Here is a 25,595-nt window from a genome sequence, read left to right on the forward strand (position 1 = left end):
TGCTACAGCCTGTGGTCATGACCGGGCCATATGGGAGATGGCCTCTTAACAGAAGCTTTTATTCTGAGCCCCAACTCCCAACCCCCAGGACCTACCACATGCTAAATAAGTGTGTTGAACAGATATGATAGAAGGGATGAGGTCCAGAAATTGTCAAGGGAGATGTGTGCAAATGGCCTAGCTAACAGTTTGGGTCCAGAGGGAAAATGCCAACCTCCTCATCAACAAGAAAACACCTCCATATGTGGACTGCTTTCCCAGCATCCTCTCTTCTAACTGAGCACTGAGCACTGGGCACTGGGCACTGGGCACCCCGGGGCATTAGTTGGTTTCAGGTGTCATCCATGTGTCCCATGATTCAGGCCTTAACCCTCACCAGGTCTTTGAACTCATACCTAAGAGTGGATGGTTGAAAGCACACACAGGTCACTGGAAGGCTCTGGCCCTTCTCCCCTCTCCTCTAGATAAAGGGTCACGAAATTATTCTGGGATCTTCACTGAAGGAACTCAGACCTCGAGGGTCTCAGAACCCTGGCTCATTAGCACCACTTCTGGCGGGGGGCAAGATGCTCTCAGACAGGACACTGATCACGGAAACATGGTATTCCCTTCCCAGACCCCTTCCAAGTCTTTTAGTTAGAGCAGCATCTGTTTGGTATAATAGACCTAACACTGCCCCATCCTTCTGCTGACCACCCTTCTGCATAAAGGGAGCAGGGCTCTCATTCAGGGACATCGACAGGGGCCAGTGGCTGGGAACAATGTAATCACCCTGCTGTGTTTTCCTTCTATTTGTTTCTATACTCTTTGTGACAAGTGACACTGGCCTTCCATTTATAATATGGAAGTACACTTTCCTCCTTAAATAAATTGAAGTAGAATGTGTATGTATTGACTTAAAGGAAAATGTAAGATAAATTAAGAAAAGATGTTACTTAAGTAAATGATAGCACAGGTGACATCCACATTTGAAAAAATCATGGAGTTGTCAATGCCAAGGTGGGAAACTTGGTAGTACATGGACTGCTTAGACCACAGCTGGTCCACACTGCTATGTGCTGAATTACTGAAGCGGCTCAATAAATAAGCAGGCCCTGACCCCAGCAGAGATGAGATCCTAATTCAGGGTACAGTACCAAGTGGGGTATGAATCTGAGTTCGTAACAAGCTCCGTGGATGATTCCAATGCAGGCCATCTGGTTGATCAGCAGTCTCAGAGACCCTGGCTTTGAATCAATAATCCTTGACCACCACTCTAAAATCAAAGCATAAAGTCTCCTCTTATGATAGGAATGTCCCTATTTGGTGATCTCTGCTATGATCAAAGCTGGCTTTGTTCTACTACTCCAGAACATCTATCTTTTCATCCATGAGACATTCGAGCATATCCTACACACACAATACAGCCCATAGATTGAAAGGGAATTACCACCCACTCCCTATGTTCACATGGAAGCGATACCTAATAAGTAGAGGGGTATGAGACATAAACTTCAATACCAATGAGCTCACAACATCATGAGGCCCTTACTGAGTCTGCCAGCCTTACAGAGCACCAGCCATGTTACAAGCCCTTGGGATGAGAGTCAAAGGCCACAAGTCCAACTCTGAAAGCCTTCACAGTATGAAGTGGAGCAGACAATGGTGTCAGAACAAGATGGCGGAGCACCCAGGGACAATGCCTACCACAACCTGAAGAAAAGAACTGGAGGTAGAGGTGGGATGACAGTAGTCAAGGAGCTGTCCCAAGGGACAGAGGATCACAGGCACAAAGGGGGTGGCATGCAGAACAGCATCCAGGGCTGAGAAAGCAACATATGTAGTAAGTAGTCCCATGGATGATGAAACGGGGCAGGCCCTGGGGTTACATTAGCATGTCATGCTTTTCACTTCATCTGTAGAGGACCTCAACCTGCTTACTAAAGACCCAAGTTCTAGGAGGGCTTCTGCTAGCTAAATGAACTGAACAGGATATGCTTGAGTTCTAAAGCTAACCAACACTTGAATGGACAAAGGTAATGGAACCCAGCTCTAGCCCGACCTTGCTCATATATCTTTTGGGAGATTTCATAACGTACCCAGAGTTCCTAAAAAGATTGGGAAACTGCCTTCTGTGACAGTTGATTGCTCTGGGCCAGCCAGCCCTAGGCTTCCAGCTGCCCTTACTTGGGAAACACACTCCCCAGGGATCACGTCCCTTTGCAAGTCTTCAGAATATTGTTAAGCCCAGCCAGGGGACTCACAGCACATTCTGCAGGCCTAAATGTAGTATCAAAGGAAGGTAGTCTATGTAAATCTGATATGACATATTTTAAGTAATTTTTATACTGATTAAAAAAAAAAAAACCTTCTTTGGGACGTCTGGGTGGCTCAGTTGGTTGGACAACTGCCTTCGGCTCAGGTCATGATCCCGGGGTCCGGGGATTGAGTCCCACATCGGGCTCCCAGCTCCACGGGAAGTCTGCTTCTCTCTCTGACCTTCTCCTCGCTCAAGTTCTCTCTCACTGTCTCTCTCTCAAGTAAATAAAATCTTTAAAAAAAAAAAAAAAAAAAAAAAACAACCTTCTTTAAAAGAAGATGTCTGGGGTGCCCAGCCAGCTCAGTCGGTGTGGAACATGTGGCTCTTGATCCTGGGGTCATGGGTTTGAGCCCCCAGTTGGGGACAGAGATTAAATGAATGTTTTTTTTTTTTTAAAGATTTTATTTATTTATTTGACAGAGAGATCACAAGTAGGCAGAGAGACAGACAGAGAGAGAGAGAGGAGGAAGCAGGCCCCCTGCTGAGCAGAGAGCCCGATGCGGGACTTGATCCCAGGACCCTGAGATCATGACCTGAGCCGAAGGCAGCGGCTTAATCCATTGAGCCACCCAGGTGCCCTAAATGAATGTTTTTTTTTAAAAGATATGCATGCACGTTCTCATTTTCCATTGATCCTTCATCTGTGCCTCCATGAAATCCTGCTCCTTCCCTAGTCTGTAGCCCTCTTTGGATAAGTCATTTGACCTTTTCAGCCTTACCTTCTTCATCAGAAAAATGACAGATTTATGGATTGTCCCTACCACTTTTTGAAGTCCCAAGAATGTAGTATTGTGGTTTTAGGATTCATTTTTATTAAAGGAAAATCCCCAGAGTGTGTCCCATCATAAGGCTGGTTTATTGCACCTGCCTCCTGCTCTCCATCAACCTTTGGATTTTGAGTAACTAGTGGTCCTTTCTTCTGGGAGGAGGGCAGAGAAAGGATTCAGGAGGGACTGCACACACACATTGTCTCGGGCATACAGGAGGCACTCCCTGAGCATCTGGGGAGGGGATGGTGGAAAGGGTAGTGGCCATAAACTGGGTGAGTTTCTAGTTTTGCATGCATCTCTGAAATCCCGTATTCTGTGCACTTTACTAGCACTGATACATGCAAATAACATTTCAGTTTAAATTAATTTTTTTTAAAGTAGGTCCTTAATGGAAAAAAAAATCACTTAATGCTGAAAACAAACTGGTTGGCTATTAAAAAAAGAAAGCTCTGTGGGAGGAGTCTCTGGGGGAGAAAATTACTCAGCATGTCTAAGTCTTCTAACATGTTTGTTTGTGAAGTGAATGGCACAGAACCAATAGAGGCAAGATCTCCAGTCACGATTGATAAGACATTTTGCTTTTTAGTGGAATATTCAAAAAAAGATAGTCAATCAGTAAAATTTTAAATCTACATTCTTCATTTTGGGGTGGTGGCACCACGAGGAGATGGAAGTTTTTCTCATATTTATATTAAAACTTACACTGGTCTGGGGTTCCTGGGTGGTTCAGTCAACTAAGAGTCTGCCTTTGGCTCAGGTCATGATCTTAGGGTCCTGGGATGGAGCCCCGAGTCCGTGTCAGGCTCCGCGCTCAGTGGGGAATCTGCTTCTGCCTCTCCCTCTGCACCCTTCCCCTCCCCTGTTCATGTATGCTTCCTCTTTCTCCGTCAAAGAAATAAAATGAAAAAAAAAAAAAAAAACTTGCACTGGTCTTGGAATTCACATTCAGAGAAAATTTGCCCCATGCAGATCTGAGGTCAATCTTCAAACAGAAATTCTCTGCAGAAAAAGGAACTACTTTTTAGATAGAAAATGTTTTAAATTCTGTCTAATGAATACTACACATCAAAATAGAAGGGAGGGAGCCAAAAATTTGCTAAAAAGCAAATGTATGGTTTTAAGTGTGTTTATTATCAAAAGATAGGAACATAAATGAGCTAGCCAAAAAACAAAACAAAACAAAACAAAAAGCTAACTGTGAAAATTAAGAGGAAGGAGTAAAAAATTAAAAGTAGAAATTATTAAATTAGAAGCCATAAATCAAAGCAATAGATTCAATGACTAAATCCAAGGCTTAATTCTTCAGACAGACCACATCCATATCCAAAACTCTGATCTGTCCAAACAAGGAGAAAGATCCATTGTAAAGACAGAGAAATAGGTATATTTATAGGTACAGAATTTAAATTATAATCAAGTACTCCACATTCTTTATACTAATAAGTCTGAAAACGTGGGTAGAAGATTTTCCAGGGAAAGAGGTTCCCAAAATTGGCTCCATAAAGAAATAGCAAAACCAATGGCCATGTAAGTAGCTGAAAAATCTGCAAGAGATTTATGTTCCATAGAGATGCTCGGCCCAGAAAGTGGTAAGGGAAAGTTTTGAAAGCCCAAAGACAGATTATTCTCTTATTATTTTTACTGTCCCCAAACACACACACACACACACACACACACACACACACACACACAGTCCAAGGCGGGACGCAGGAAACTTGAGGATTATGGTCGGTTGCTGGAATGGCCCTGATACTTTACTTCCCCCGTCTGAGCCCCGGTGAGCCGCTCGCTTCAGGGCAGAGATTTAGCTCGGCAGCTCCTCTTGCCAACCCACATGCCTCCTTCCTGGGTTTTGCTAGAGGGTCAGACCCAAGCAGAGGCTAGAACTGGGTCTGAGCGTTCAAGATTGTCAGCCCTTGTGCCTCTCCCGGCCCCACAAGAAGGTGCCTGGGCTAGCCAGCTGGAGAGACGACAGACACCCAGAGAAAACCCGATCACCACATCGCCAGTCAGTGTGCCCGCAAACACAGGAACGGGCCTCACAAGACCAGAACTGCCCCGTGTAAATCCCTGACACACAGATTCCATACTTGCTTTCTGGTTTTAAGCCACTGAATTTGGGGCCAATTTATTAAGCAGTATTGTTGTATCAATAAACAACGGAAGACCACTTTGCCTTCTTAATTTAAATGTGAAAAATCTTAATTAGAACACCAGGAAATTGAATTCAATAGCATATTAAAAATATGATACACCTTGAAAGAGTTAGATATGTCCATTAAATGCAAGGATGTTTTGATACTGGGAAATCCATCAATGAATAATGACATCAAAAAGTCAGTGAATATTTGGATCAGTAGATCAAAGGATTCAGAGAAAAAGAAGGAAAAAGATGTGGTACCTCAGTGTCTAAAAGGCAGTTAATAAAATTCAATATCCAATGCTGATTTTTTTTTTTTAATCCTATTTGAAAACGAGAAATAGATCCTTCTTTAAAATAATGAAACTTCATCTTAAATCCACAGTCAATATCATAACCAGTGCCAAAAACACCAGGGGCCTTTCCACTAAAGCCCAAAACATAAGAGGGATTCCTACTATTTGCACAAGTTTTTGAAACTTCTTTATATTTGAGAGACTGCAAGAAAGCAATAAAAAAGAAATTCAGAGAAATAAATGTAACAGAAATTATTTATAGGTGATATGATCAGTTACCTAGGAAACCCAAGGAAATCAACTGAACTTCTACTAAAACCAGCAAGATATTTTAATAAACAGGTCAGTCCCAGGATGTATATATATAAATCAATACAAAAATACTATTACTGAAATAAAATTGAAAATTGGATCCCATTTATAATGACACGAAAAGAAAAATAACCAAGAGGGGGAAAAAAACCCTAAAAAATCCTTTGTGAGAAATGGATGATGATGCTGTTCATCCAAAATTATGCCTCACAACAGGGTAGTGTCACAACACGTAATCAGTAAGAGAGGACAAATGCCTCAATAACAAGGTGACCCCAGGATATGAACCGACAGAGTAAAAAAGGAATCATAAGCTGTTGGTAAACACAAGGGGGGGGGGGATTCAACTGCATAAGTAGGTATTTACAGAGTCTCCTTTCCCAGCTCTCCACCTGCCCCTCACCCTTGCTTCTGAGCAGGAACTTATGCTTGGCCTCCCTCCCTGCCGTTTCCCCAGGGAAGGGACTGTAACATCTGTGATCCAGGAGACTGGGAGGCAGAACGGCCTGCTGTGGCTCAGTTCCCTCTGGAACCCCCTCTCTTCTTGGATCTGCCCGCAGCACATTCATTCTGGCCTGCCCTCTGCCCTGCGGAAAGGGTAGTAAGCCCACTCAACCACAAAAGCCAAATTCTCCCACCAGCTTCCACATAATAGCTGGTACTTTGATCCCCAATGTTCGGCTCCTGAGCAATCAATGTACTCTGAATCTAAGAAGGGAAGAGCGTGCTGTTTCTTGGACTCCCAAACCCCAATGACCATTGAAAACGTGAGTTGAGCACCAGGGTGTCTTTGTCAGTTAAGTGTCCAACTCTTGATTTTGGCTCAGGTCATGATCTCAGGGTCATGGGACCAAGCCCATATCAGGGGCTTGGTGGAGCCAAATGTGGAGCATGCTTGAGATTCTCTCTCTCCCTCTCCCTCTGCCCCTCCCCCATGCACACATATACAGATGCAAGAGCTCTCATAAATCAATCAATTGATCCATCAATCAACCTGCTCCATCCAAAAGAAAATAGAAAAAGGAAATCTATATTGGGCATGTATAAAAGAAATAGAAAGATAATGAATTTAAATCCCATGTGAATAATTAGTTTAAATGTAATTAGATGAAATGTTCCATTTTAAAGGAAGAGACCCCAAGAATGGATTAAAATGTGAGACCAACTAGTTACTGCTTACAAGAAATGAACTTTGAGTATAACTATGATAGGTAGGTTGAAAGTAAAAACAACAACAATAATAATAATAATATAATGGAAAAAGATGCTCCAAGCATACATATGTATCACTAAGCATAAGGGAGCTGAATCGGCTGAATGAACACCAAAGTTAACCTAAAAGAATTACTACATGAGATACGGAAGGATTTTGTAATGATGAAAGGACATAAGCAGACATTAACGAGGTGCAAAACCTAGGAAGAGTTTCAAAACACATTGAGAAAAAAATGCATAGAACTGAAGGCAGAAAAAGTTTCTAGTTAAGGTGGTACTACTCTCTCAGCAACCAAGGGCACTGACGAACAACAAACCAGTGAGCTTCTGGAAGATTCAGTCGCACCATCCATCAATGCTGCCGCGTATAGAGCACTCACCCAACAGCTGCAGGAACCGCTCTCTCCCTGCGGCTGTGGAACACTTGTAATGCCGACCACACGCTGGGTGAAGAACTAGTCTCGGCAGATGTAAAGAACTGATCACAAAATGAAATGAGAAATTAAAAACAAAATGATACCTTCTTAAATTCTCAGGTATGTGGTAATTAAGCAATGCATTTCTACGTAAGCCATAGGTCAAGGAATTAGGCGACGGGGAAATTTAAAATATTTTTAGCTACACAATGATACAAACTCAGCCCTTAAAAATTTGCAATATGCAGCTAAAGATGTGCTTCTGGGGATATTTCTATTCCTACATGGTTCTGTGGGAAAAGAAGAAAGATTTGGGGCCAATAGCCTAAGGGTCACCACAAGAAGCTAGAGGAAGAGCAAAACCAGACAAAATAGAAAGGAATACAAAAAGGCAGAAGGCTGGAAATAGATGGTAAAAGAGAAAGTCTTTGAAACTAAAGCTGTTTGCAATACTGGTAAAACTGTTCAACCCTTAGCAAGGTGAAGGAGCACACAACTTAACAATTTCTGGAATGAAAGAAAAGGACGTTATTATAAAGAATTTGGGTATCACAATAAGAAAATACTATGAAATACTGTATACCCATAAATTGTACTCAGATGACATGGATATGTTCTTTAGAAGTCACAAATGACCAGACTGAGACAAGAATGAGAAATACCTGTGTGGCCCTCTACCTTGCTAAAAAAATTGAATTCATGACCAGTGCCCTCCTCCCAACACGCACACATACCCACCCCTCTCAGCGGCCCGATGACTACACGGACGGCTGTTGTCAGACATTTAAGAGAGAAATAATAACAATCCTACACTAATTCTTTCTCAAAGTACAGGAGGAAGAAAAATCTTCCTAAGCCTCATTACGAGACCAACCTAAACCTTATACCAAAATCAGACAAGAATATAATGAGAAAAATATTATAAACCAATATCTCTTGAACACAGACTTAAAATCCTTAATATTAGGAAATCAAACCCAGTACTCTCTCTTTACACACACACACACACACACACACGCGCGCGCGCGCACACGCGCGAGAAGAATGGGCAGTTCACTTGTGGATCTAAATTGTCCATATTCCCAGGACTAACCTAATTAGGCCACCCTGCTCTTATTTATTTAAAACTCTTCAGCCAAGTGGATTTCACTATTCCTTTGATAACCTACTTCAGTATTTCGTGATCTGGGCTTAGTTTTTAGGCTATTTCTACAAAGGACTGATGGCAAACCACCAAGAGAAAAATGTATTAGAAAAATAAATAAAATAATAAATAAAATAAAATAAAATAAAAATAAAATAAATAATAAATTAAAGTACATAAGAAATGTACTTTAAAATTACTGTGAGTTTATCAACAATGAACTTTGATGTTCCCAAACAGTTGTATATAAAAATAGTTTTCACCCAAACTGCTGAAATCATCCAGTGTGGACATAAGTAAAAGGATAACCAAAGTCAACAGAAGGAAACAATAAGAAACAAAGTAAAATCTGTGAATTGCAAATTAGCCTGATGGGAGGTTTTATGTTTTTTGTAGTTGGCTGCACTTAAGTTCTGTTTGAGTCATTTTTCTCCCCCTGTTGAATTTTCACTTCAAAGGTTTAAAATGGAATCAAGAGAGAGTGAAAAGAAAACCGTGAATATATACCTGAGTTTACCTTCACCTGGTCACTACGTGCTGGCTAGAAAACACTCATCCCAAGGTACCATACACTCATTCACACCCACCTGTCCACCGGCTGTTTCTCAGGGAAGTCATGGGAACAAGCTGGTAGAGACCTCTTCTGATTTCTTATTAAAGTATCAGCTCGTATCTTCTACCCAATATAAACATAATATCCCAAGTAGAACTGCATAGATTTCCCGGGATGTTTCTTTTGGATCACTCAAAGATACTAAGTACCAGGTACCTGGGCGGCTAGGACAGTGAAGCGAAAGACTCTTGATTTCAGCTCAGGTCATGGTCTGGGGGGGTCATGGGATGGAGCTCAAGACCAGCCCTGTGCTCAGCATGGAGTCTGCTTGTTCCTGTCCCTCTGTCCCTCCCCCTGCTCTTTCTCTAATAAATAAATAATTTTTTTAAAAAAAGACATTAACTACATTTTTTGTACCAAATATTAGGATACATGGTCTCTTTAAAGAAGATTTCCAAATATGCTGATGCATTTACATGAGAGGTTGTACACCGACAAAAAGTTTAAGTAGAGGGTAGAGTTTTAGAGAACCAGGTCAGTTGAAAAGGAAAAGCAGCTCACGAAAGGGTAGTTGGCTCACGGTGTCAGGATATACTGAGCCGCTGGGATGTGCTCAGTACAGGGGACAACGGCGAACAACACGGATATGTCATCCTGGCACTTAAATACTAGCCACAGAGACAAACAAGTGATCCAGCATGATGAGCCCTTGGAGGGGCGATGGCACTTTGATAGCACTTAGCAGGGGGGTGACAAGGACCGAGACCCACCTGCCCTGCAGAAGTGACATTTCAGCTGGAGCGCTTCTTCAGGTGAGAGCTCTGCCCTGAAAGGGACATGGACAGTTAAGGAATGCAGCGGCAGCCACACAGAACCACCTTCCCTAACAAGATGCTGCTACCAATTCTGACACCTCTGCCAGCCGGCTGCCAGCTGTCAGAGCCACACCAGGTGCTAACAAAGCTCGGTATCTAATGAACGCGCGCGGTAGACAGACGGCTAAGATGTGGCTCCTGATGACCTCTGCCGCCCGGGACTGTCATCCCTGTGCAATCTCCTCCCCGGAGAGGGGGCTGACCTGCTCACTTGCTTCTCACCGACAGAATAGGGCAACACTTCCATGAGTTGATTACAAAACCTGGGCCTTGTGTCTTTCTAGCAGCCTCTCCCGGCTGCCATCTAAGCTTGCTTGCTGGCTTGGCTGAAGCTGGCCACCATGTTGGACAGGGAAGGCAGGGAGTCCTACTGCCAAGGGCCTGCTGGGAACGGAGACCCTCAGGCCATCAGTTCTCAGGGAACAACATTCTGCCTGTAACCAGGTGAGCTTGGAAGCAGAGCCTTTCCCAGTGCAAACTTCAGATGGGCGTGTGGCCCAGGGGTCACCTTGATGACAGCCTGTTACGGAAGCTGAAGCAGAGGGCCCAGCGGAGCCCACATTCCTGACCCACAGGAACTACGAGGTCATAGGCTGTGCTACCTTAGACCCCTGAGCTGTGGTCACTTGGTACACAGCAATCGATAACATGCGTTCGTGTATGTGCATTCATAATTTAAGTATTTTCTACAGCCATCATGGACAAAAGTGATTGGGGAAGTCCTACATTTTATGTGTGAAAGAGAACAGAGGACAGATAATTATTAAACCAACCATTTCCCTGGCAGAGAAAACCTATTTTAGCTAAATCCACACATGTCTCCTTATGGGTCCCTAGACCTCTCTTTCCTGTCAGTCCCTGAGGGTCAAGGACCCATCTCAGGGAAAGTTCTAGGATCTACACAGTGAACATCTCAAGTATCATTCTACCCAGCATCTTTCTGGAAAGATGTGCTGCTCTTTCCTCGAACCCCAATACTCAATCCTCTAGATCAACACAAGATGGGACAGCTGCAAAGGGTTCCAAATCTGGAAGGGCACTTGGAAGTCATGGTTCCTTCCAAGGTGCCCACATAGTGAGCCACTGTGGGCTGTGAAACCCACCCTCTAGTTTGGTTGTTGCTCAGCCTCCTATAAGACAGAGCTGAAGCAAATTGTAAGTGCCTTATGCCTCAGTGGTCTTATCTGGAAAATGGAAATAATTAGAGCACTACCGCCCCAGGATGTAGTGAGGTTTTAAGGAGAAGGTTCACGTAGAGTCCAGCATGCACTGAATGGTAGGTTCCATGCCAGGGTTTTCACAATGACTGGTACTAGAATGCCCATTTCTACTGCCTATTTGCCTATCTGGACCATACCTCTTGGGCATAATCTTTCTGTGCCACCTGCTTGCTTGTGTAACCTTGTACACATTCAACTTCCTAACTGTGGCTTTCACATCAGGAAAAGAGAGCAGTCACAGTATCTCCTTCCCAGACTGTGCCCTGAGGATGCATAGAAGCTCTTGGACCAACACTGACACACATTTACAAAAGCAAACACTCCTTTATGGAATTCCTTCATTCTATCCTCAAAGTAAGAGCAAGGACCCTCAGGAAATATGGCTGTTGTTCAGACACGCAGGTAAGACTGTAAAAACTAGGAGTCAAGTGTGGTCTCGTAATGTGTTGAACTAAGACTAAATGGTTATTTTTTGAAAATTCACTTGCTTCTTTGCAACTCAAGGGAAAAGGTAGCCAGAATCAGTAATTTAAGATTCAGGAGATAAACAATCTTGGTAGTGAGGGAAAAAATATCTTTCCACTTATTTTTTTTCTACAAATAGGGAAAAATAACATCCGCATTCAGTCTTAGAGTGGAAAATTTTTGTTGGAGTCTGGAATGTTCCAAATTTTATTGACTAGAAGCACAAGGATTCAGAGCCTTTAAATAGCTATACTGCAGAAATCCCATACTCTAATTGGTAATTAGCACAAAAGAGCTAAATGGATGTTCTATCCATAAAACGTAAAAGATTCCTATTTCTACTGAAATCCTAAAAACACCTATCCAGCACCATGATAAGCATTTTGTATTTTACATTTTACTTTGCTTGTAATTCTACTCTCTGGCCTCCTCCCAAACCTCTTTCTCAACAAGCCGGTAGAAGGTGAAGGCTGGGAAAATCACACCCCTGGCCTCGGTCTCTGCCATCACTCGTGCTCTTTCCAGCCCTCTGCAGAGCCCACAGCATGTCCCGTAAGTGGAGAAGGACACTAATGATCATTTTGTTTGCTATAACCAAATATATCTGACATTATTAGGACAATCTCAAATGGTCCTGGTTAACAAAGAGATACTCCAGCCTGAGACCAATAAAAATGAAGAGTGAAACATGAGATTAAAGGCTGGAGGAAAGAAAGAGAGCCATCCTACTTCCCCAAATCTCTGCTCCCCTGTGCTGACCTCTGGGACCTGCACACCCATCTTCCAGCAGCAGGAGGGACGGCCGCTCATAGAAGCTGAGAACTTTGGGCTTCCCAAGGCATGAGCCCAAACCTATGGTCTTGAACTGACAGTGGTACCTACCGTGTGCCCCCCAATCAGAAGGAAGAACTCAAATTACAGAACCCTCTGCCCAACATGCCCCTACTTCAGTGCTCACAGCATCCCAGTGAGGTAGGTTGTGTGCTTTTCTCTTTTTTTAATTAAGAAAAAAAAAAAATTAAGTAGGCTCCATGCCCAGCATGGAGCTCAACATAAGACTTGAACTCACAATCCTGAGATCAAGGCCAGAGTTGGACTCAAGAGTTGGACACTTAACTGAGTCATCCAGGCACCCCTGGATCCTTAATTCTTCTCTGACAAATAAGGAAACTAAGGTTCAGAAAGATTCAGCAGTTTCCTCAGGCCACAAAGCTGTAAAGAGTCCAAGCCAGGCCTTCTCAGTCCAAGTCTGAATTCTAGCATGCCCCCGGCGCTCCTCAGTGTCATCACTGCAGCACGGGAACACACAGCTCCCTCAGCTAACTGCACGTGGAGGTGACATCAGGGGAGAGAAGTTAAAGAGCCCTCCTTATGTGAAGTCATGTGTGCCCATAAGAGGAGCAGAAGCCTCTATTAGGGTTTTGTTCATGCTTTAAAAGAATTGTCTTGAGTTGGCCTTGCAAACTCTTTCCTATCTGGTCCCTTCTGCCACTCCTTTAAAATCACTCTCCTACTGAAACTCTGTCATCAACACCGTGATCCCTAAGCTAGGCTGAGTAAGAGAGAAGGTTGAGAGCACTTTCTCAGGGCGAGCAGAGATACGAAGAAAGAGGAGAGATGCTGAACCACGCGGAACTGGGACAGGAAGCTTCCGGGGAACCCCCTCCTCCAGCTGAGTAAACTATGCCCTAAGGAACAGACTTTCCCTACTAAGAAACTGGAAGTAAGACTCCATGCATTGAGTACACTAAATCCACATTTCAGTGACAAATCAGGCATCTGATTTTTTTAGATAAATCAGTAGAGAAATCACTCCGTACGAGATCGTGTTATTCATTCCAAGAGTTACAAAGATACACAGATGAGTGTTTCAGTTACCGGCTTGCCCCATTATACAATCTGCTCTCTATATTAGAACTTGAAAGTATGGAACAAATTCAATATACGTCCTGGAAGGCTCACAAGAATGGAATTCTGTTGACACCTCTGCTAGCAGAAAAGCGGCTTCTGGGAGCATATTCTGGCCTTGTTTCCCAGCTGTTCCCATTCTGCCTCGGCCAGAGGAAGATGGGAACAGCTGACGGCTTCACCCCCAAAGCTCAGCTTGGCCCCATCATTAGCACATCTCACCCCTGCAGCTGCCAAGGCAAAGTCTAACACGCCAGCAGGAAAGCAGCTGACTTGCGTTTCTGACCAAGCTTTGGCGTGTTGGAAGCTGAGAACCAGGGTGCCAGGTGGGTTCAACTCATTTTTTGTACATCTGTAGGGTCTACTCACTCTACATGCCAGGAGGTGAGCAGCTGTGTCTGTTTTTCTCACCATCATATCCCCAGTTCCTGGCACAAATATGAGATTGCTGTAGGCAAATAAACTTGTTGACTAAGATAACCCAGTGTTGGGGACTCCCCGTTCTGAAAACATGGTGGACTGAGCTGATTCAGATAGAAAACTTTCTCAAGACAAGCACATAAAAATGTTAAATAAAATGGGGGGGGGGAGTTAGAGTATATACATAACTAAACTAGAAAGAAAGGAAAGGAAATTACCAGGACCCATAAACTAAAAAAAGAATCCATAGCCAGTGCATTCACACTCTGCCAATGCCATCAATGCCATCGAGACCCAGCAGATACAGGGCTGCAGTCTAGGAACTGTCAGTTTAACGATGGGCAGTTTGATTGTTACCATAGGAGACGGGGAACTACAGCCAAGACCCCTGCGGGATCCAAGTTCAAAGGGCTAGAAAAACTCTACCAAATGCTCCAGAGAAACTGCAAAGTGGCATGTATACTCAGAGAGCTCATAAGTGTTAGGGGGTCTCCCAGGAGAAATCAAAACTTCACCTTCATCACATGGGTGTAGACACCAAAATTACAATAATAATATGCTGAAAATAAATTTTAAAAAATGGGATAAAACAAAACAAAACAACCAAAACAGAAAAAAAATATGGCACATAATTCCCAAAATGAGAAATTAACATAAAAACTGAGCTCAACTGAGTGAAATCCTTGAAACGCCCATCACAAGTAGATGATCCTCCACTAGACCTTTCATAATTCCAGGTACATAAGACTCCCCATAGAAGCAGTCATCGTAGATGGGAAAAACTGAAAGAGTTCACAATTCAAAACTGCAAGAAGGGATAGCCCATAACTATACAGACTCAGTACCCTAAGAAATTGAAATAATAGAATAATCTAAGAGGTATACATATATTTGCATACATATGTGTGTGTATATATATAATACATATAAGTATATATATGTATGTGTGAATATATATATATATATATAAAATAAAGCTCTATAAATGAAAAGTAAAAGACATTGGAAAGGCAGAGTAAGTCCACAGACAGTTTAAACAGCAAAATGACATTTCTTGGAAGAGAACTAGGCAATGAGCTTTAGGCCTAGAGATACGACCCAGAGTTATAAAGCAGAGTGATAGGAACAAAGAGAAATTAAAAGCAGTATGACTAAATGATAAATTCTTGTTACATATAATAAAAGTCCAAAGAAGGTAATGGAGAAAATAAAGACAAGACAGTAACTGAAGAGATGATGATGGAGAGTTTTTAATAATTGGAGTCAAGACACATGTCAAGAGCAGAAATACACAAATTAAAAATAAATCCATATCAAAAAACATGATAAAAAACTTCAGAACCACGTAACAAACAAACAAATAACAATCTTAAGAGCAACCAGAGAAAAAGGCAGATTTAGTGCAAAGGAATCATTGTTAAACTAAAGGCTCCTCCAAAGTAAAAGCAGAGACCAGGATACAATACATAATATCTGCTAGGCAACAATAATCATCAACCTGGAATTTTATACACAGGTAACATAACATTCATGAAAAAGTGAAAACAAACATTTTTCAGGCAAATGCAGAGATCTGTTACTCATAGATTTGTTACTTATAGATCTTCAATGAAAGACCACTTTGAAAAGAAGCAAACTAAATCCAGGAGGCAGAAGTAGTTTGTAAGAAACCATGATAGAAGAGAGGAACTGGTTACACTGGAACAATCTGAATAATCCAGGACCATAATAAACAAAAACAGGGGCTCCGGCATGGCTCAGTCAGTTAAGCATCTGCCTTCCATTCAGGTCACAACCCCAGGGTTCTGGGATCAAGTCCCTCATCAGGCTCCATGCTCAGCAGGGAATCTATTCACTTGTTGCTTGCCTCCCTTTTCTTTCTTTCTTTGTCAAATGAGTAAATAAAATCTTTAAAAAAAAAAAAAAAGCCTACCACTGACCCATGACATTTTTTGATAATGTGTTTCAAAATGATAGAATAAAATACTATATAACAACAGTCAGTTAGAGAAGAGATGAAAGGCATTAAGCACTCTTAGCCTGTAGTACAGTTTGAGAGGAGGCCAGAGTTACTGACCACCTTTATACTTTGGTGCCTGAGGTGCAAATGCTAAAAATTTAGTAATACTACTAAAACTGTGGAAATGCAATATGTAACCTCCAAATTAACAGAATTGGACAGAAGTAGGTGTAAATAATCCTTCAGTAATATAATAGGAAACAGAAAATTAAAAGTATCTAAAAATATCAATAATAAGTAGTGTTCAAAATTTTCAAAAGTCACAATAAATGTAAGTGGGTAAAATTAGTTGGTTAATAGGCAGCAATTACAAAGTTTTAAAAATCCAGGAGTATTTTCTTTATGATGGACACTTGTAAAATATAAGATGAAAAATTTTTAAGTAAAGAGATAGGAAAAAATACACCAGAAAAACTCTAGCCAAAAGAAAATGGATATAATAATTTGGAGTACATAATGTGGTATATAGCAAATTATCTTAGACAAATCTAAAGTTGTACATGTTGAATGGATGCAACCAACTAATCTCAAAATGAATAATGCAAAAACTGACAGAATTACAAGGAGAAATGGAAAACCCATGACTCCATGAGATTCTTAAAACCTCTCTTAGAAGCAGAAATACTGAACAAAAACTATTTGTCATAATATGATGTGACATCAGCTAATAAGCTAACCTAATTTACATATCTAGAACCCTATACCCAATACATTAAATACATTATTTTCAAACACATATGTAATTTTTACAAAAATTAACCATACATGAGCTCATAAAGAAAACCTTAAATGGATGAGAGTAAATAGGACACAGATGACTTTTTCTGACATAAGCGCAATAAAATCAGATACCAATAGCAAAGAAACTACCCTTCCTCCAGCATTTGAAAGGCAAAACACACACAGACCAATCAAAAGATATATCTAAATAACTTAGTAATAAAAAACAGACACAAGGCACCTGGATAGTTCAGATGGTTAAGCATCTGCCTTTGGCTGAGGTCATGATCCCAGGGTCCTGGGATCTAGCCCCATGTCAGGCCCCCGCTCAGCAGAGAGTCTGCTTCTCCCTTTGCTTCTCCTCTCACCCCCTGCTCATGTTTGCATGAGCTCTCACTCCAAATGAATAAATAAAATCTTCAAAAAAAAAAAAAAAGACACAAAAACAAAACCCCATAATACAAATTACAGACTATTTGAAATGGAATGATAACACAAAACTGGAAGCAAAATGTGTGCAACAGTGAAAGGAGTAATCAGAGAGGGTGCTTTCACCCTTTGTGACTATAACATTAGAGGATGCCTGAAGATGGAAGAGCTAAGCTTGTAATAGAAGTAAGAAACAGGACAGTATAAACTCCAAGAAAGTAGAAGAAAAGGACAAGGATTTCATGAAATGGAAAACAAAACAAAAGAGATCTACGAAAGAAGAAGTCAACTCAAATTTCTCATGAAAAAGCACCACACCCTGGTATGAAGTGCCAGAATCTATTAAACAAAAAATCACCTCATATACCTACAGCTGTCCTAGGAATCAAAAAAGAAGCAGCACCCTAGCTCCCTTTCTGAGGCTAACAGTAAAGCTCTGAAATGAAAATAAAACAGACATTTAGAGAAAGGAAAATTAGAGTCTAAAGTTGGTCATGAGCATTGCCCTAGAGTGGCTAAAGTATAAATAAAATTAATAAGTGGAATTCAACATTATATTTTAAAAATGCACCCAAATCACAGAGGATTTATCCTAGCCATTCAAGGATGGTTTAACAATATAAAATCTATTAACACAATACATTACACTAATAACAGAAGAAAGAGGGGGAAAACAACAACACATGAAAAAGTGTTCTATCCAAAAATGTTTAGGAAAAGCTTAAAAAAGATTAAACAACCATATATATATGTTAAAAAGAAAACAGTTTAGTAAACCAGCAATACAGGGAAATGTTCTTAACATGATAAAACGTATCTAACAAAATTTTACAATGACCACCATAATTGTGAAAAGCTAGTTATTCTCACTGAAGTTGAGGAAAAAAACCCAGGGATACTTCAGTCACCATTTTTGTTTATCACTGTAATGAAGGGGCTAACCAATGAAAGAAGAAAAATAAGAGGGATAGAATGAATAAGAACTGTAAAGAAAAAAAACAGAACTTACTATTATTTTCTGGTGGTAATTCTTTTAGAGTTTCTATGAAACCAATTTACAAACTATCAGAATAAAAATCAAGCAAATTTACTGAAATCAAAAACAAAGCACAAAAATTAGTAATATTTATTTACACTGAACAGAAAACATCTATGACAACCTTTTTTAAAAAAGACATAATTCCACAAGTAAAACAAGAATAGCCATAAGCTCGTATTTGTAGAAGCTGAGAAATAGACACATACAAATACATTTGTATGTGTTTTAAATTTTCCATACTAAAAAGTGAAAACCTAAAAATAAAAACAATGATAACATTCAGAATAACAAATCTATTAGGTATCTAGGGTACCTCAAAATATATCTTACAGAGATGTGCAGGAGCTTAAAGGAGAAAATGATTTAAAATTTACTGAATAACATTAAAAAACAATGAATAAGGAAGTGACCAGGGATGCGTGGGTGCCTCAGTTGGTTAAGCATCAGCCTTTGGCTCAGGTCACAATTCCAGGGTCCTCGGGATCAAGTCCTGCATTAGGCTCCTTGCTCAGGGAGCCTGCTTCTCCCTCTGGCTGCTACTCCCCCTGCTTGTGTTCATGTGCTCTTTCTTTCTCTGACAAATAAATAAATAAATATCTTAAAAAAAAAAAAAACTGCCCATATTCATAAAGCAAAGCTTCGATGTCGTGAGTTAGTCAATTCTCCCTCAAATTAATCTGTAAGTCCCCAGAGGGTATCTTGCAGAAATTATCAAGATTATTCTAAAGTTCATATAAAATATTAATGTTTCAAGAATAGTCCAGAGAACTATAGAGTTGGAAGAGTAAGAGGGGAAATTAATGTTCTTTGAGCATTTAGCACGAGCTGTCCAATACTTTCCATGCATTATCTCATTTACTCCTCCTTGCACTCCTGTGGGGGCAGATACTTTATTGTCACCATTTCAAAGAAGGAAAAACTGGGGGAAAAAACTTGTACGATTTGTGCAAGGTTTAGAATGATCAGTCTTCATGGTTTGCCCAGTACCAAGGGTTTCCTGCAACATGGGATTCAATGTGCTAAAACTGGGAAATTCCTGACAACATAGGATATTGACCACCTTCTCAAGGTCACGTGTCTGTTAACTGGATGGCAGAACTGATATGTAAACACTCACAAGCTGACCTCAGTGTCTGCCCTCTACACCACCATGTGCCAACCAATCTAAATACTTAGGACTGATTACAAAGTTTATGGGAGCCTGAACACAGGAGGATGCTGGAAATAGGATAAATAAATGTTCAACAGAACAAGGAACCCAGAAGCATATCTGTCTATACTTGGTATTTATCAGAAAGGAGAAAGGAGTCAATAAATTTTAACCCAGATGATTAGTTATCCTACCAATATGTGAAAAAAATAGATGCTGACTTCATATGACAAATAAAAAAATAAAGTCTAGTTATACTAAAAGTGAACACTGAAAAGTTAAAATTTAAAATAAATAATTCTTCTTCTCCTTCTCTTTCTCCTTCTCCTTCCTCTTCTTTTAAGTAGGCTCCATACCCAGCATGGAACCCAATGTGGGGCATGAACTCCCAACTCTGAGACTGAGACCTGAGCTGAAATCAAGAGTCTGGCACTTAACTGATTGAGCCACTCAGGTGCCCCTAGAAGAAATTATTTTAAAATCTCTATTGGAGCTTAGGAAAGAGAAAAATGTTCAACCAGACCTAGAAAAGTGAGCAAATGATAAGACTAAATAACTCAAAGAAGAAACACAGAAAACAATATGGACACACAAAAAGAGTCAGAGTCTCTAGCAATCAGGATATTGACAATAAAAGTAATGAAATAGTTCACATCCAGCTTGTCAACATTTAAAAGTCTGAAATTGCCAGGTATTTGCAGAAAGGTAACAAGAACTTTCTAACAAGGAGGCATGTCAATTGGTACAACCAATTTAGAAAATAATGGAGCAAAACACGTAAAAATGGAAAACTGCACATACTGCCCAATTCATTTGTAATAGATTCCCTAGAACTCGCGCCTGTATTAAGGAGACAAGTGGAAGTATCCCTGCTCCACTGCAGTATCAGAAGTTGGAGAAAACAGATTTATCAATAGGAATGCACAATGTATGGCTCATTCAATTTAGAGGAATGAAGAAAGCACATGTATGAACATGAACAAGACTTTAAAAATACTGATTTAAAAACAAAGTTGCAGAAGGCAATTGTATACAGTAGGGTACCATTCGCATAATATTTAAATACAAAAAAATACTGAATATTGATTAGAGATAGGTAGCAGATGAGACTGTCCAATTTTTTAGGCACTCATCTAGAAGCTAAGCTCTTAATATAGACTTGGGAGGACATAAAATTTTAAAAGATAAAAAATGTCAATATGATGCTGAGTTATTCAGGTTCTCCATTCTATCTGTCAGTTGGAGGCAAGGTATATTGGGCATTAACACACAAGGATGCAGAAGGAAAAATGAGCTGGAAGAAGTACGAAGACTGAAATGGCAGCCCGTCAGACAGCATGAATTTCAATGGGCACATTTCAATTGGCAAATAAAGCCTATTTGAACTGCACTGCCATTCTGCTTAAAACTAAGCTCAATTATAATCTCATTGCTCTCGATGTTATAAATTATGGCAAAGACAGAGTGCAGAGCACATGGACTACAAAATGTTCCCCGAGGCTAGGTTAAGACCTAGTCTCCATCATGAGACAGCCCCAACACTGCCCTACATTGGCAACTTAGCAGATACTCACCATCTGCCACCATGGTTTCCTCCTCTGTAGATCGAGGATAATAGCACGACCCGCTGCAAGACACTCATGAGATGGTGGGAGCAAAGAGCTTAGAACTGCCCCTGGCACCAACGCACGCAGTAAATGCCTTTTTAAGTAAGTCTGTGCCGGTATAAACACTTTGGGTTTAATAAAATACTAAACAGACATATAAAGAAAGAGCTACTTGAAATGCATAGAAACTATTTCTTGAAACATTCTGTCTAGATCATATCAACTTCACTTTCTCAATCCCAGGGAGTTGATAATTAAAGAATTGTACATACCACAGAGTTGTTTAATACAGATCTCAGTGGGTACACAGCCAAAGGGCTACAGTGCTGGCCATTTGGTATACAAGAAACATCTGAAAATGTTTCTCACACCTGTCTTTATAAATCATAGATACCACAGGAACAGTTCGGCTTAAAAAGGCTCTTGGAACACAAAACAAAACAAAACAAAAAAATTTTTTTTTCAATTGTAGTGAGTTCATTAAGGCGTCATCTATACCAGGAAGAAAGATGGTTAGCATCTTTACATGATGCAGCTGTATTGCTTTAAAAAAAAATCTTCACAGTTTCCACAGCTCCAACATCTATCTAATTAGGTATATATTGACTTCTGGCATTTGTAGATTTTAAAAGAAAGTTTTAAAACATTTAAAAATTGATGTAATTTTTGTTTCCACAAGGAAGGAACAGAAAGAGCCTAATGAGAAAGAAAGCAAGCATGTCTCTATGTAGGGAGTGGTAAGCCCAGAAGCACAGGCTGACTTCTTAACGGACATGGCAGACCCACAGGTGTTTACCTGCACTCCCTCTTGAAACCCCACAACAGGAATAATAACAATAATTTTTAAAACAATACATTGGAGAGAGGATAACAGGTAAGGGAAAACAACAAAGCTTTCCAAGATGAAGGAGGATAGATGAGTGGTTCCTTACTTAGTGGAGAAGAAAGGGCTGGAACCCTGCTGCTTGGAGAGGAGGGAAGCTATCGAGAAGGGGAGATAGATGAGCAGAATATGAAAGTGCTTGGGAACAGGAGACATGAACACCTCTGACTGCTAATATAGGCTGAGCTGAAATATCATCCAAGAAGTTAGGAGCCCTAGATCCCTTGCAAAGACACCATGGTGGGGCGATGATCCCTTCCTCTCTGACAGATGAGGAGATGTATTTTCTGGAGACACTGAAGCAGAGAAGTTCCATGCTCAAGGACCTCAGGCTTAGCTGAGGGAGGGAGGAAAAGCAAGGTGCCAAATTAAAAACAAAAGGATGAATTAAAACAAAACAAACAAACAAGAAAAAGCAAAGAACACTTCAGAATGAGGCATCCACTATAACCCTTTTCCCCTCTGCTCAGCTCACAGACCATCTAGTCAGGCTTCAATCTCCTCAGCAAGAGGATGCACAGTTCTCCTCTGGGAAAATGGAGCAGCCTAAGAAAGAGGATACGGTCAGTGATTATGAAGGTCCCCGCAACAGAGTGGTGCTTTGGAAGCACACAGACCTTTCAGTCTGCCTCTTAGTGTCTCATTATTAAACATAAACAACCAAAATTCAGAGATTATAACAAATGGGAGTAGGGAAGAATCTCAGGGCTAATGATGACCATGAAGTGAACAAAAAATGCTCAAAAAATAATTAAAATACTCTAAGAGTTCATCAGTATCTTATATTTTTTACACACAAAAAATAAAAACAACAGAACAGTACAAAAAAAAAAAAAGAAAAGAAAGGGAACATTCGTAAAACAGAAAACATCTGGAAGTTAACTGTCTGGTAGAAATGAATAACTCAATAGCAAGGTTGGAAAATGAAACTAAACTCTCAGAAAATAGAACAAAAATGCAGAGATGAAAAATAAATAAGGAGGTTAGAGAATATCTCCAGGAGAGTGGGACAGACATTCAGCTGATAGCAGTTTCATAGAAAGCATGACAAAAAAAACCAGGAAGGAAGAAATAACTGAAGAAATACTACAAGAAAATGGACTAGAATTCCACAGCATGAATTTTCAAACCGAAAGGGCCATAGAGTTCCCACCATGATAACTGATAAGAACTTAAAGTGAATCATCATGACACGTAAAAATACTAGGAGTAAAAATATGATAATAGCTTCCATGGGGGAAAAAATAGTCTACATTTAAAGGACTGACAGAGTGCTATCGAGTTCTCAAGCAGCAAGGGGCACACAGATAGTAAGAGAATATCTTATCAAACCCTGAGGAAATGGGACTTCTGCCTTGGGATTTTATACCTAAACAAACTAGCAGTCAAGCGTGGAACATATACCCAGATTTTTACGCAATGTCTGGCAGGCACACATTCTGACCTTCCTTACAGAATCTGTTTTGTTTAAAATACCAATGTGCACAGCTAAAAATATGTACTTTTCTATTTTCCCATACAGTTAGCAATGGTCCCGTGTCTCAGGCTGATTAACAGAAAATCTGCTACAAAGGTTTCTGGAAGTAATCATATTTTCCTCTTAAAAGAGATTTGGCTGTCTCTGCTCTTCACCTCTTCTGCCCTATTATGCCTAAAATTCAGGTACAAAGCTAAAAGGTAGGGCAGATGTCATGACACCAGGGGCCAGAAACATAAAGGCAAAAGCCAACATGTAAAGATACCAGTTACAAACAAAAGTAAAATCCTGGGTCCCTGATGGTCTCATGGACCCACTACACCAGCTACTACATGGCTTATTTCACAACTGCAGGTTGTATAAAGATAAAGAAAAAAAAAAAATCTATAGTCAGGTTTTCTGTTATTTGCTGCTGAATATTCCTAGCAAGTTATCAAGTGGTTTTACCTCCCATGCATCTTTCCTCAGGAAGTTACTAGAAATGTGCTCCACAAAAATAAGGAACTAAAGTAAGAAAGAGAAAGTTACAGTGCTCAGAAAACAGGTGATCCCAGAGAGGAAGGATACAAAATGAATTGCAAGTATCTTAGTAATAAGGGTAGTCTTGAGACCACAGCTGTTACTGTATCCTAAAAAGTAAGTAGTTTATATTGGAACAAAAGGATAACAGGCTCCAGGAAAGAGAACACTAAATATTAATGAATAATGGATAGATTACCTGATGTGTTTGATCATGTTTAAAGGAATTTAACAGTTCTCCCAGATAGTCTGGAAGGTAGAGATTGGTACACAGGAAATAAAGGGTGGCGGTGGGGGGGAGAGGCCTTAAAAAAAAAAAAAGCAATTATTAACTCTAGGAAAAACAAAAAGTTGCAAGAGGTATGAAATGGAATCATAGAACACTGTGTGGCTCGACTGTGAACAATATTTGCAAAGTCTTTATAGTATAAACATTGAATTGTTTTTTAGAAATTATGGCACCACTATACTGGAAAGTTGGAGAGAAGAGAGGCCAGTGTGGCTGAAGTAGAATGAGCAAGTGGGGGAATGGTAAGAAAGGAGATCATAGAAGAAAACAGGGATTAAGTTATCTAGAAGTTTGAATTTTCTTTCCTAAGAGCCATAGAAAGCCACTGGAGAGTTTTAAACAGGAAACCAGCATGCTCCAACTCATGATTGAAAATGATGACTTTGGCTGTAGTATTGGGAAGAATACAGTGTGCAGGAGCAGGGGGGAGAGCCAGTGGGCCAGTTAGGAGGCTACTCTAGTAGGGATATCAAGCTTCTAGGGAAGAGAGAAAAATAAATTAAAAAGGAGGGCTAGGTTGGAGAAGGCATCCTTCAAAATGGTGGGAAGAGGGCAGATGGGAATACATCTTGGAGGTTGGTGGTGTTTAGAGAGAAAGGGATGACTTTCTATATTAGCATGAGACATCTGGAGAGACAGAGGGTGTTATTACTGATTGGGAAGACTGGAGGAGGAAGGATTGAAGAGTAGAGGGGTTGGTGTCTACGGTGCTGTTTTGGACCTGTTAGGTACCAAGTAGGCAACCACTTTGGGTCAGAGGGGTAAAACACAGGGAGAAAACCCCAGGATATACTCTGCCTTCAACAAGTTTAATTCCTCCTTTTCTCTTGCCAACACAAAGACACGTTTTATCATACGCTTGGGTTTTTAAGCAACTTCAATGCTATGATTTGGGGCACTGATTGATTTAAGAATTGATACTGAGAATCCAAAGATAAACAAGCAGTGAATGCTGGGATATCACAACCTATCCCCATACAAAATGTTTAGGTCTAACTGGTTTTCTGTTGGACCCAGATCTACCCCTAGGAAAATCTCTCTCCACCAAAAGTCCCCTACTCCAAGAATAATTTCCATTAACTTGATTTACTAAACGTTTTCTTATAAAACAAAGAATTAATATTTTCCATGCTCAAGGGACTTCTATGTGTATAGAGCATATACCAAGTTAAGGACCACCACAGGCACACTTTGAGATTGTTTGAGTTTTAAAAAGTTTCTTCTCAATAAACATTCAAAAAGACCAATTTGTACAAAAGTCTTTCAAAAGCACTTTTGACTACTATTTTTTTTTTTTTTACTACTATCAACGCAGGTCTTTCAACAGTCAGCAGTATTCTTTCTTGGCTTCCCCATTGTTTTTCACTGCTTTGTGCGATGCTTTAATTTAATCATTAATTCCCCAATTGGTCTTCATTGCTGTGTGGAT

The 25,595-nt window shown here is 40.4% G+C and overlaps 1 protein-coding gene across 3 annotated transcripts in view; it reads right to left on the minus strand.

Annotated features, from left to right (window-relative positions):
* Nucleotides 1-25,595, minus strand: part of ADAM12 (ADAM metallopeptidase domain 12) — a 329,491-nt gene that overhangs the window by 302,111 nt on the left and 1,785 nt on the right. The window lies entirely within an intron of this gene.

The sequence above is a fragment of the Mustela nivalis genome (genome assembly GCF_964662115.1).
Source record: "Mustela nivalis genome assembly, chromosome: 2".
NCBI classification, from domain to species: Eukaryota; Metazoa; Chordata; class Mammalia; order Carnivora; family Mustelidae; genus Mustela; species Mustela nivalis.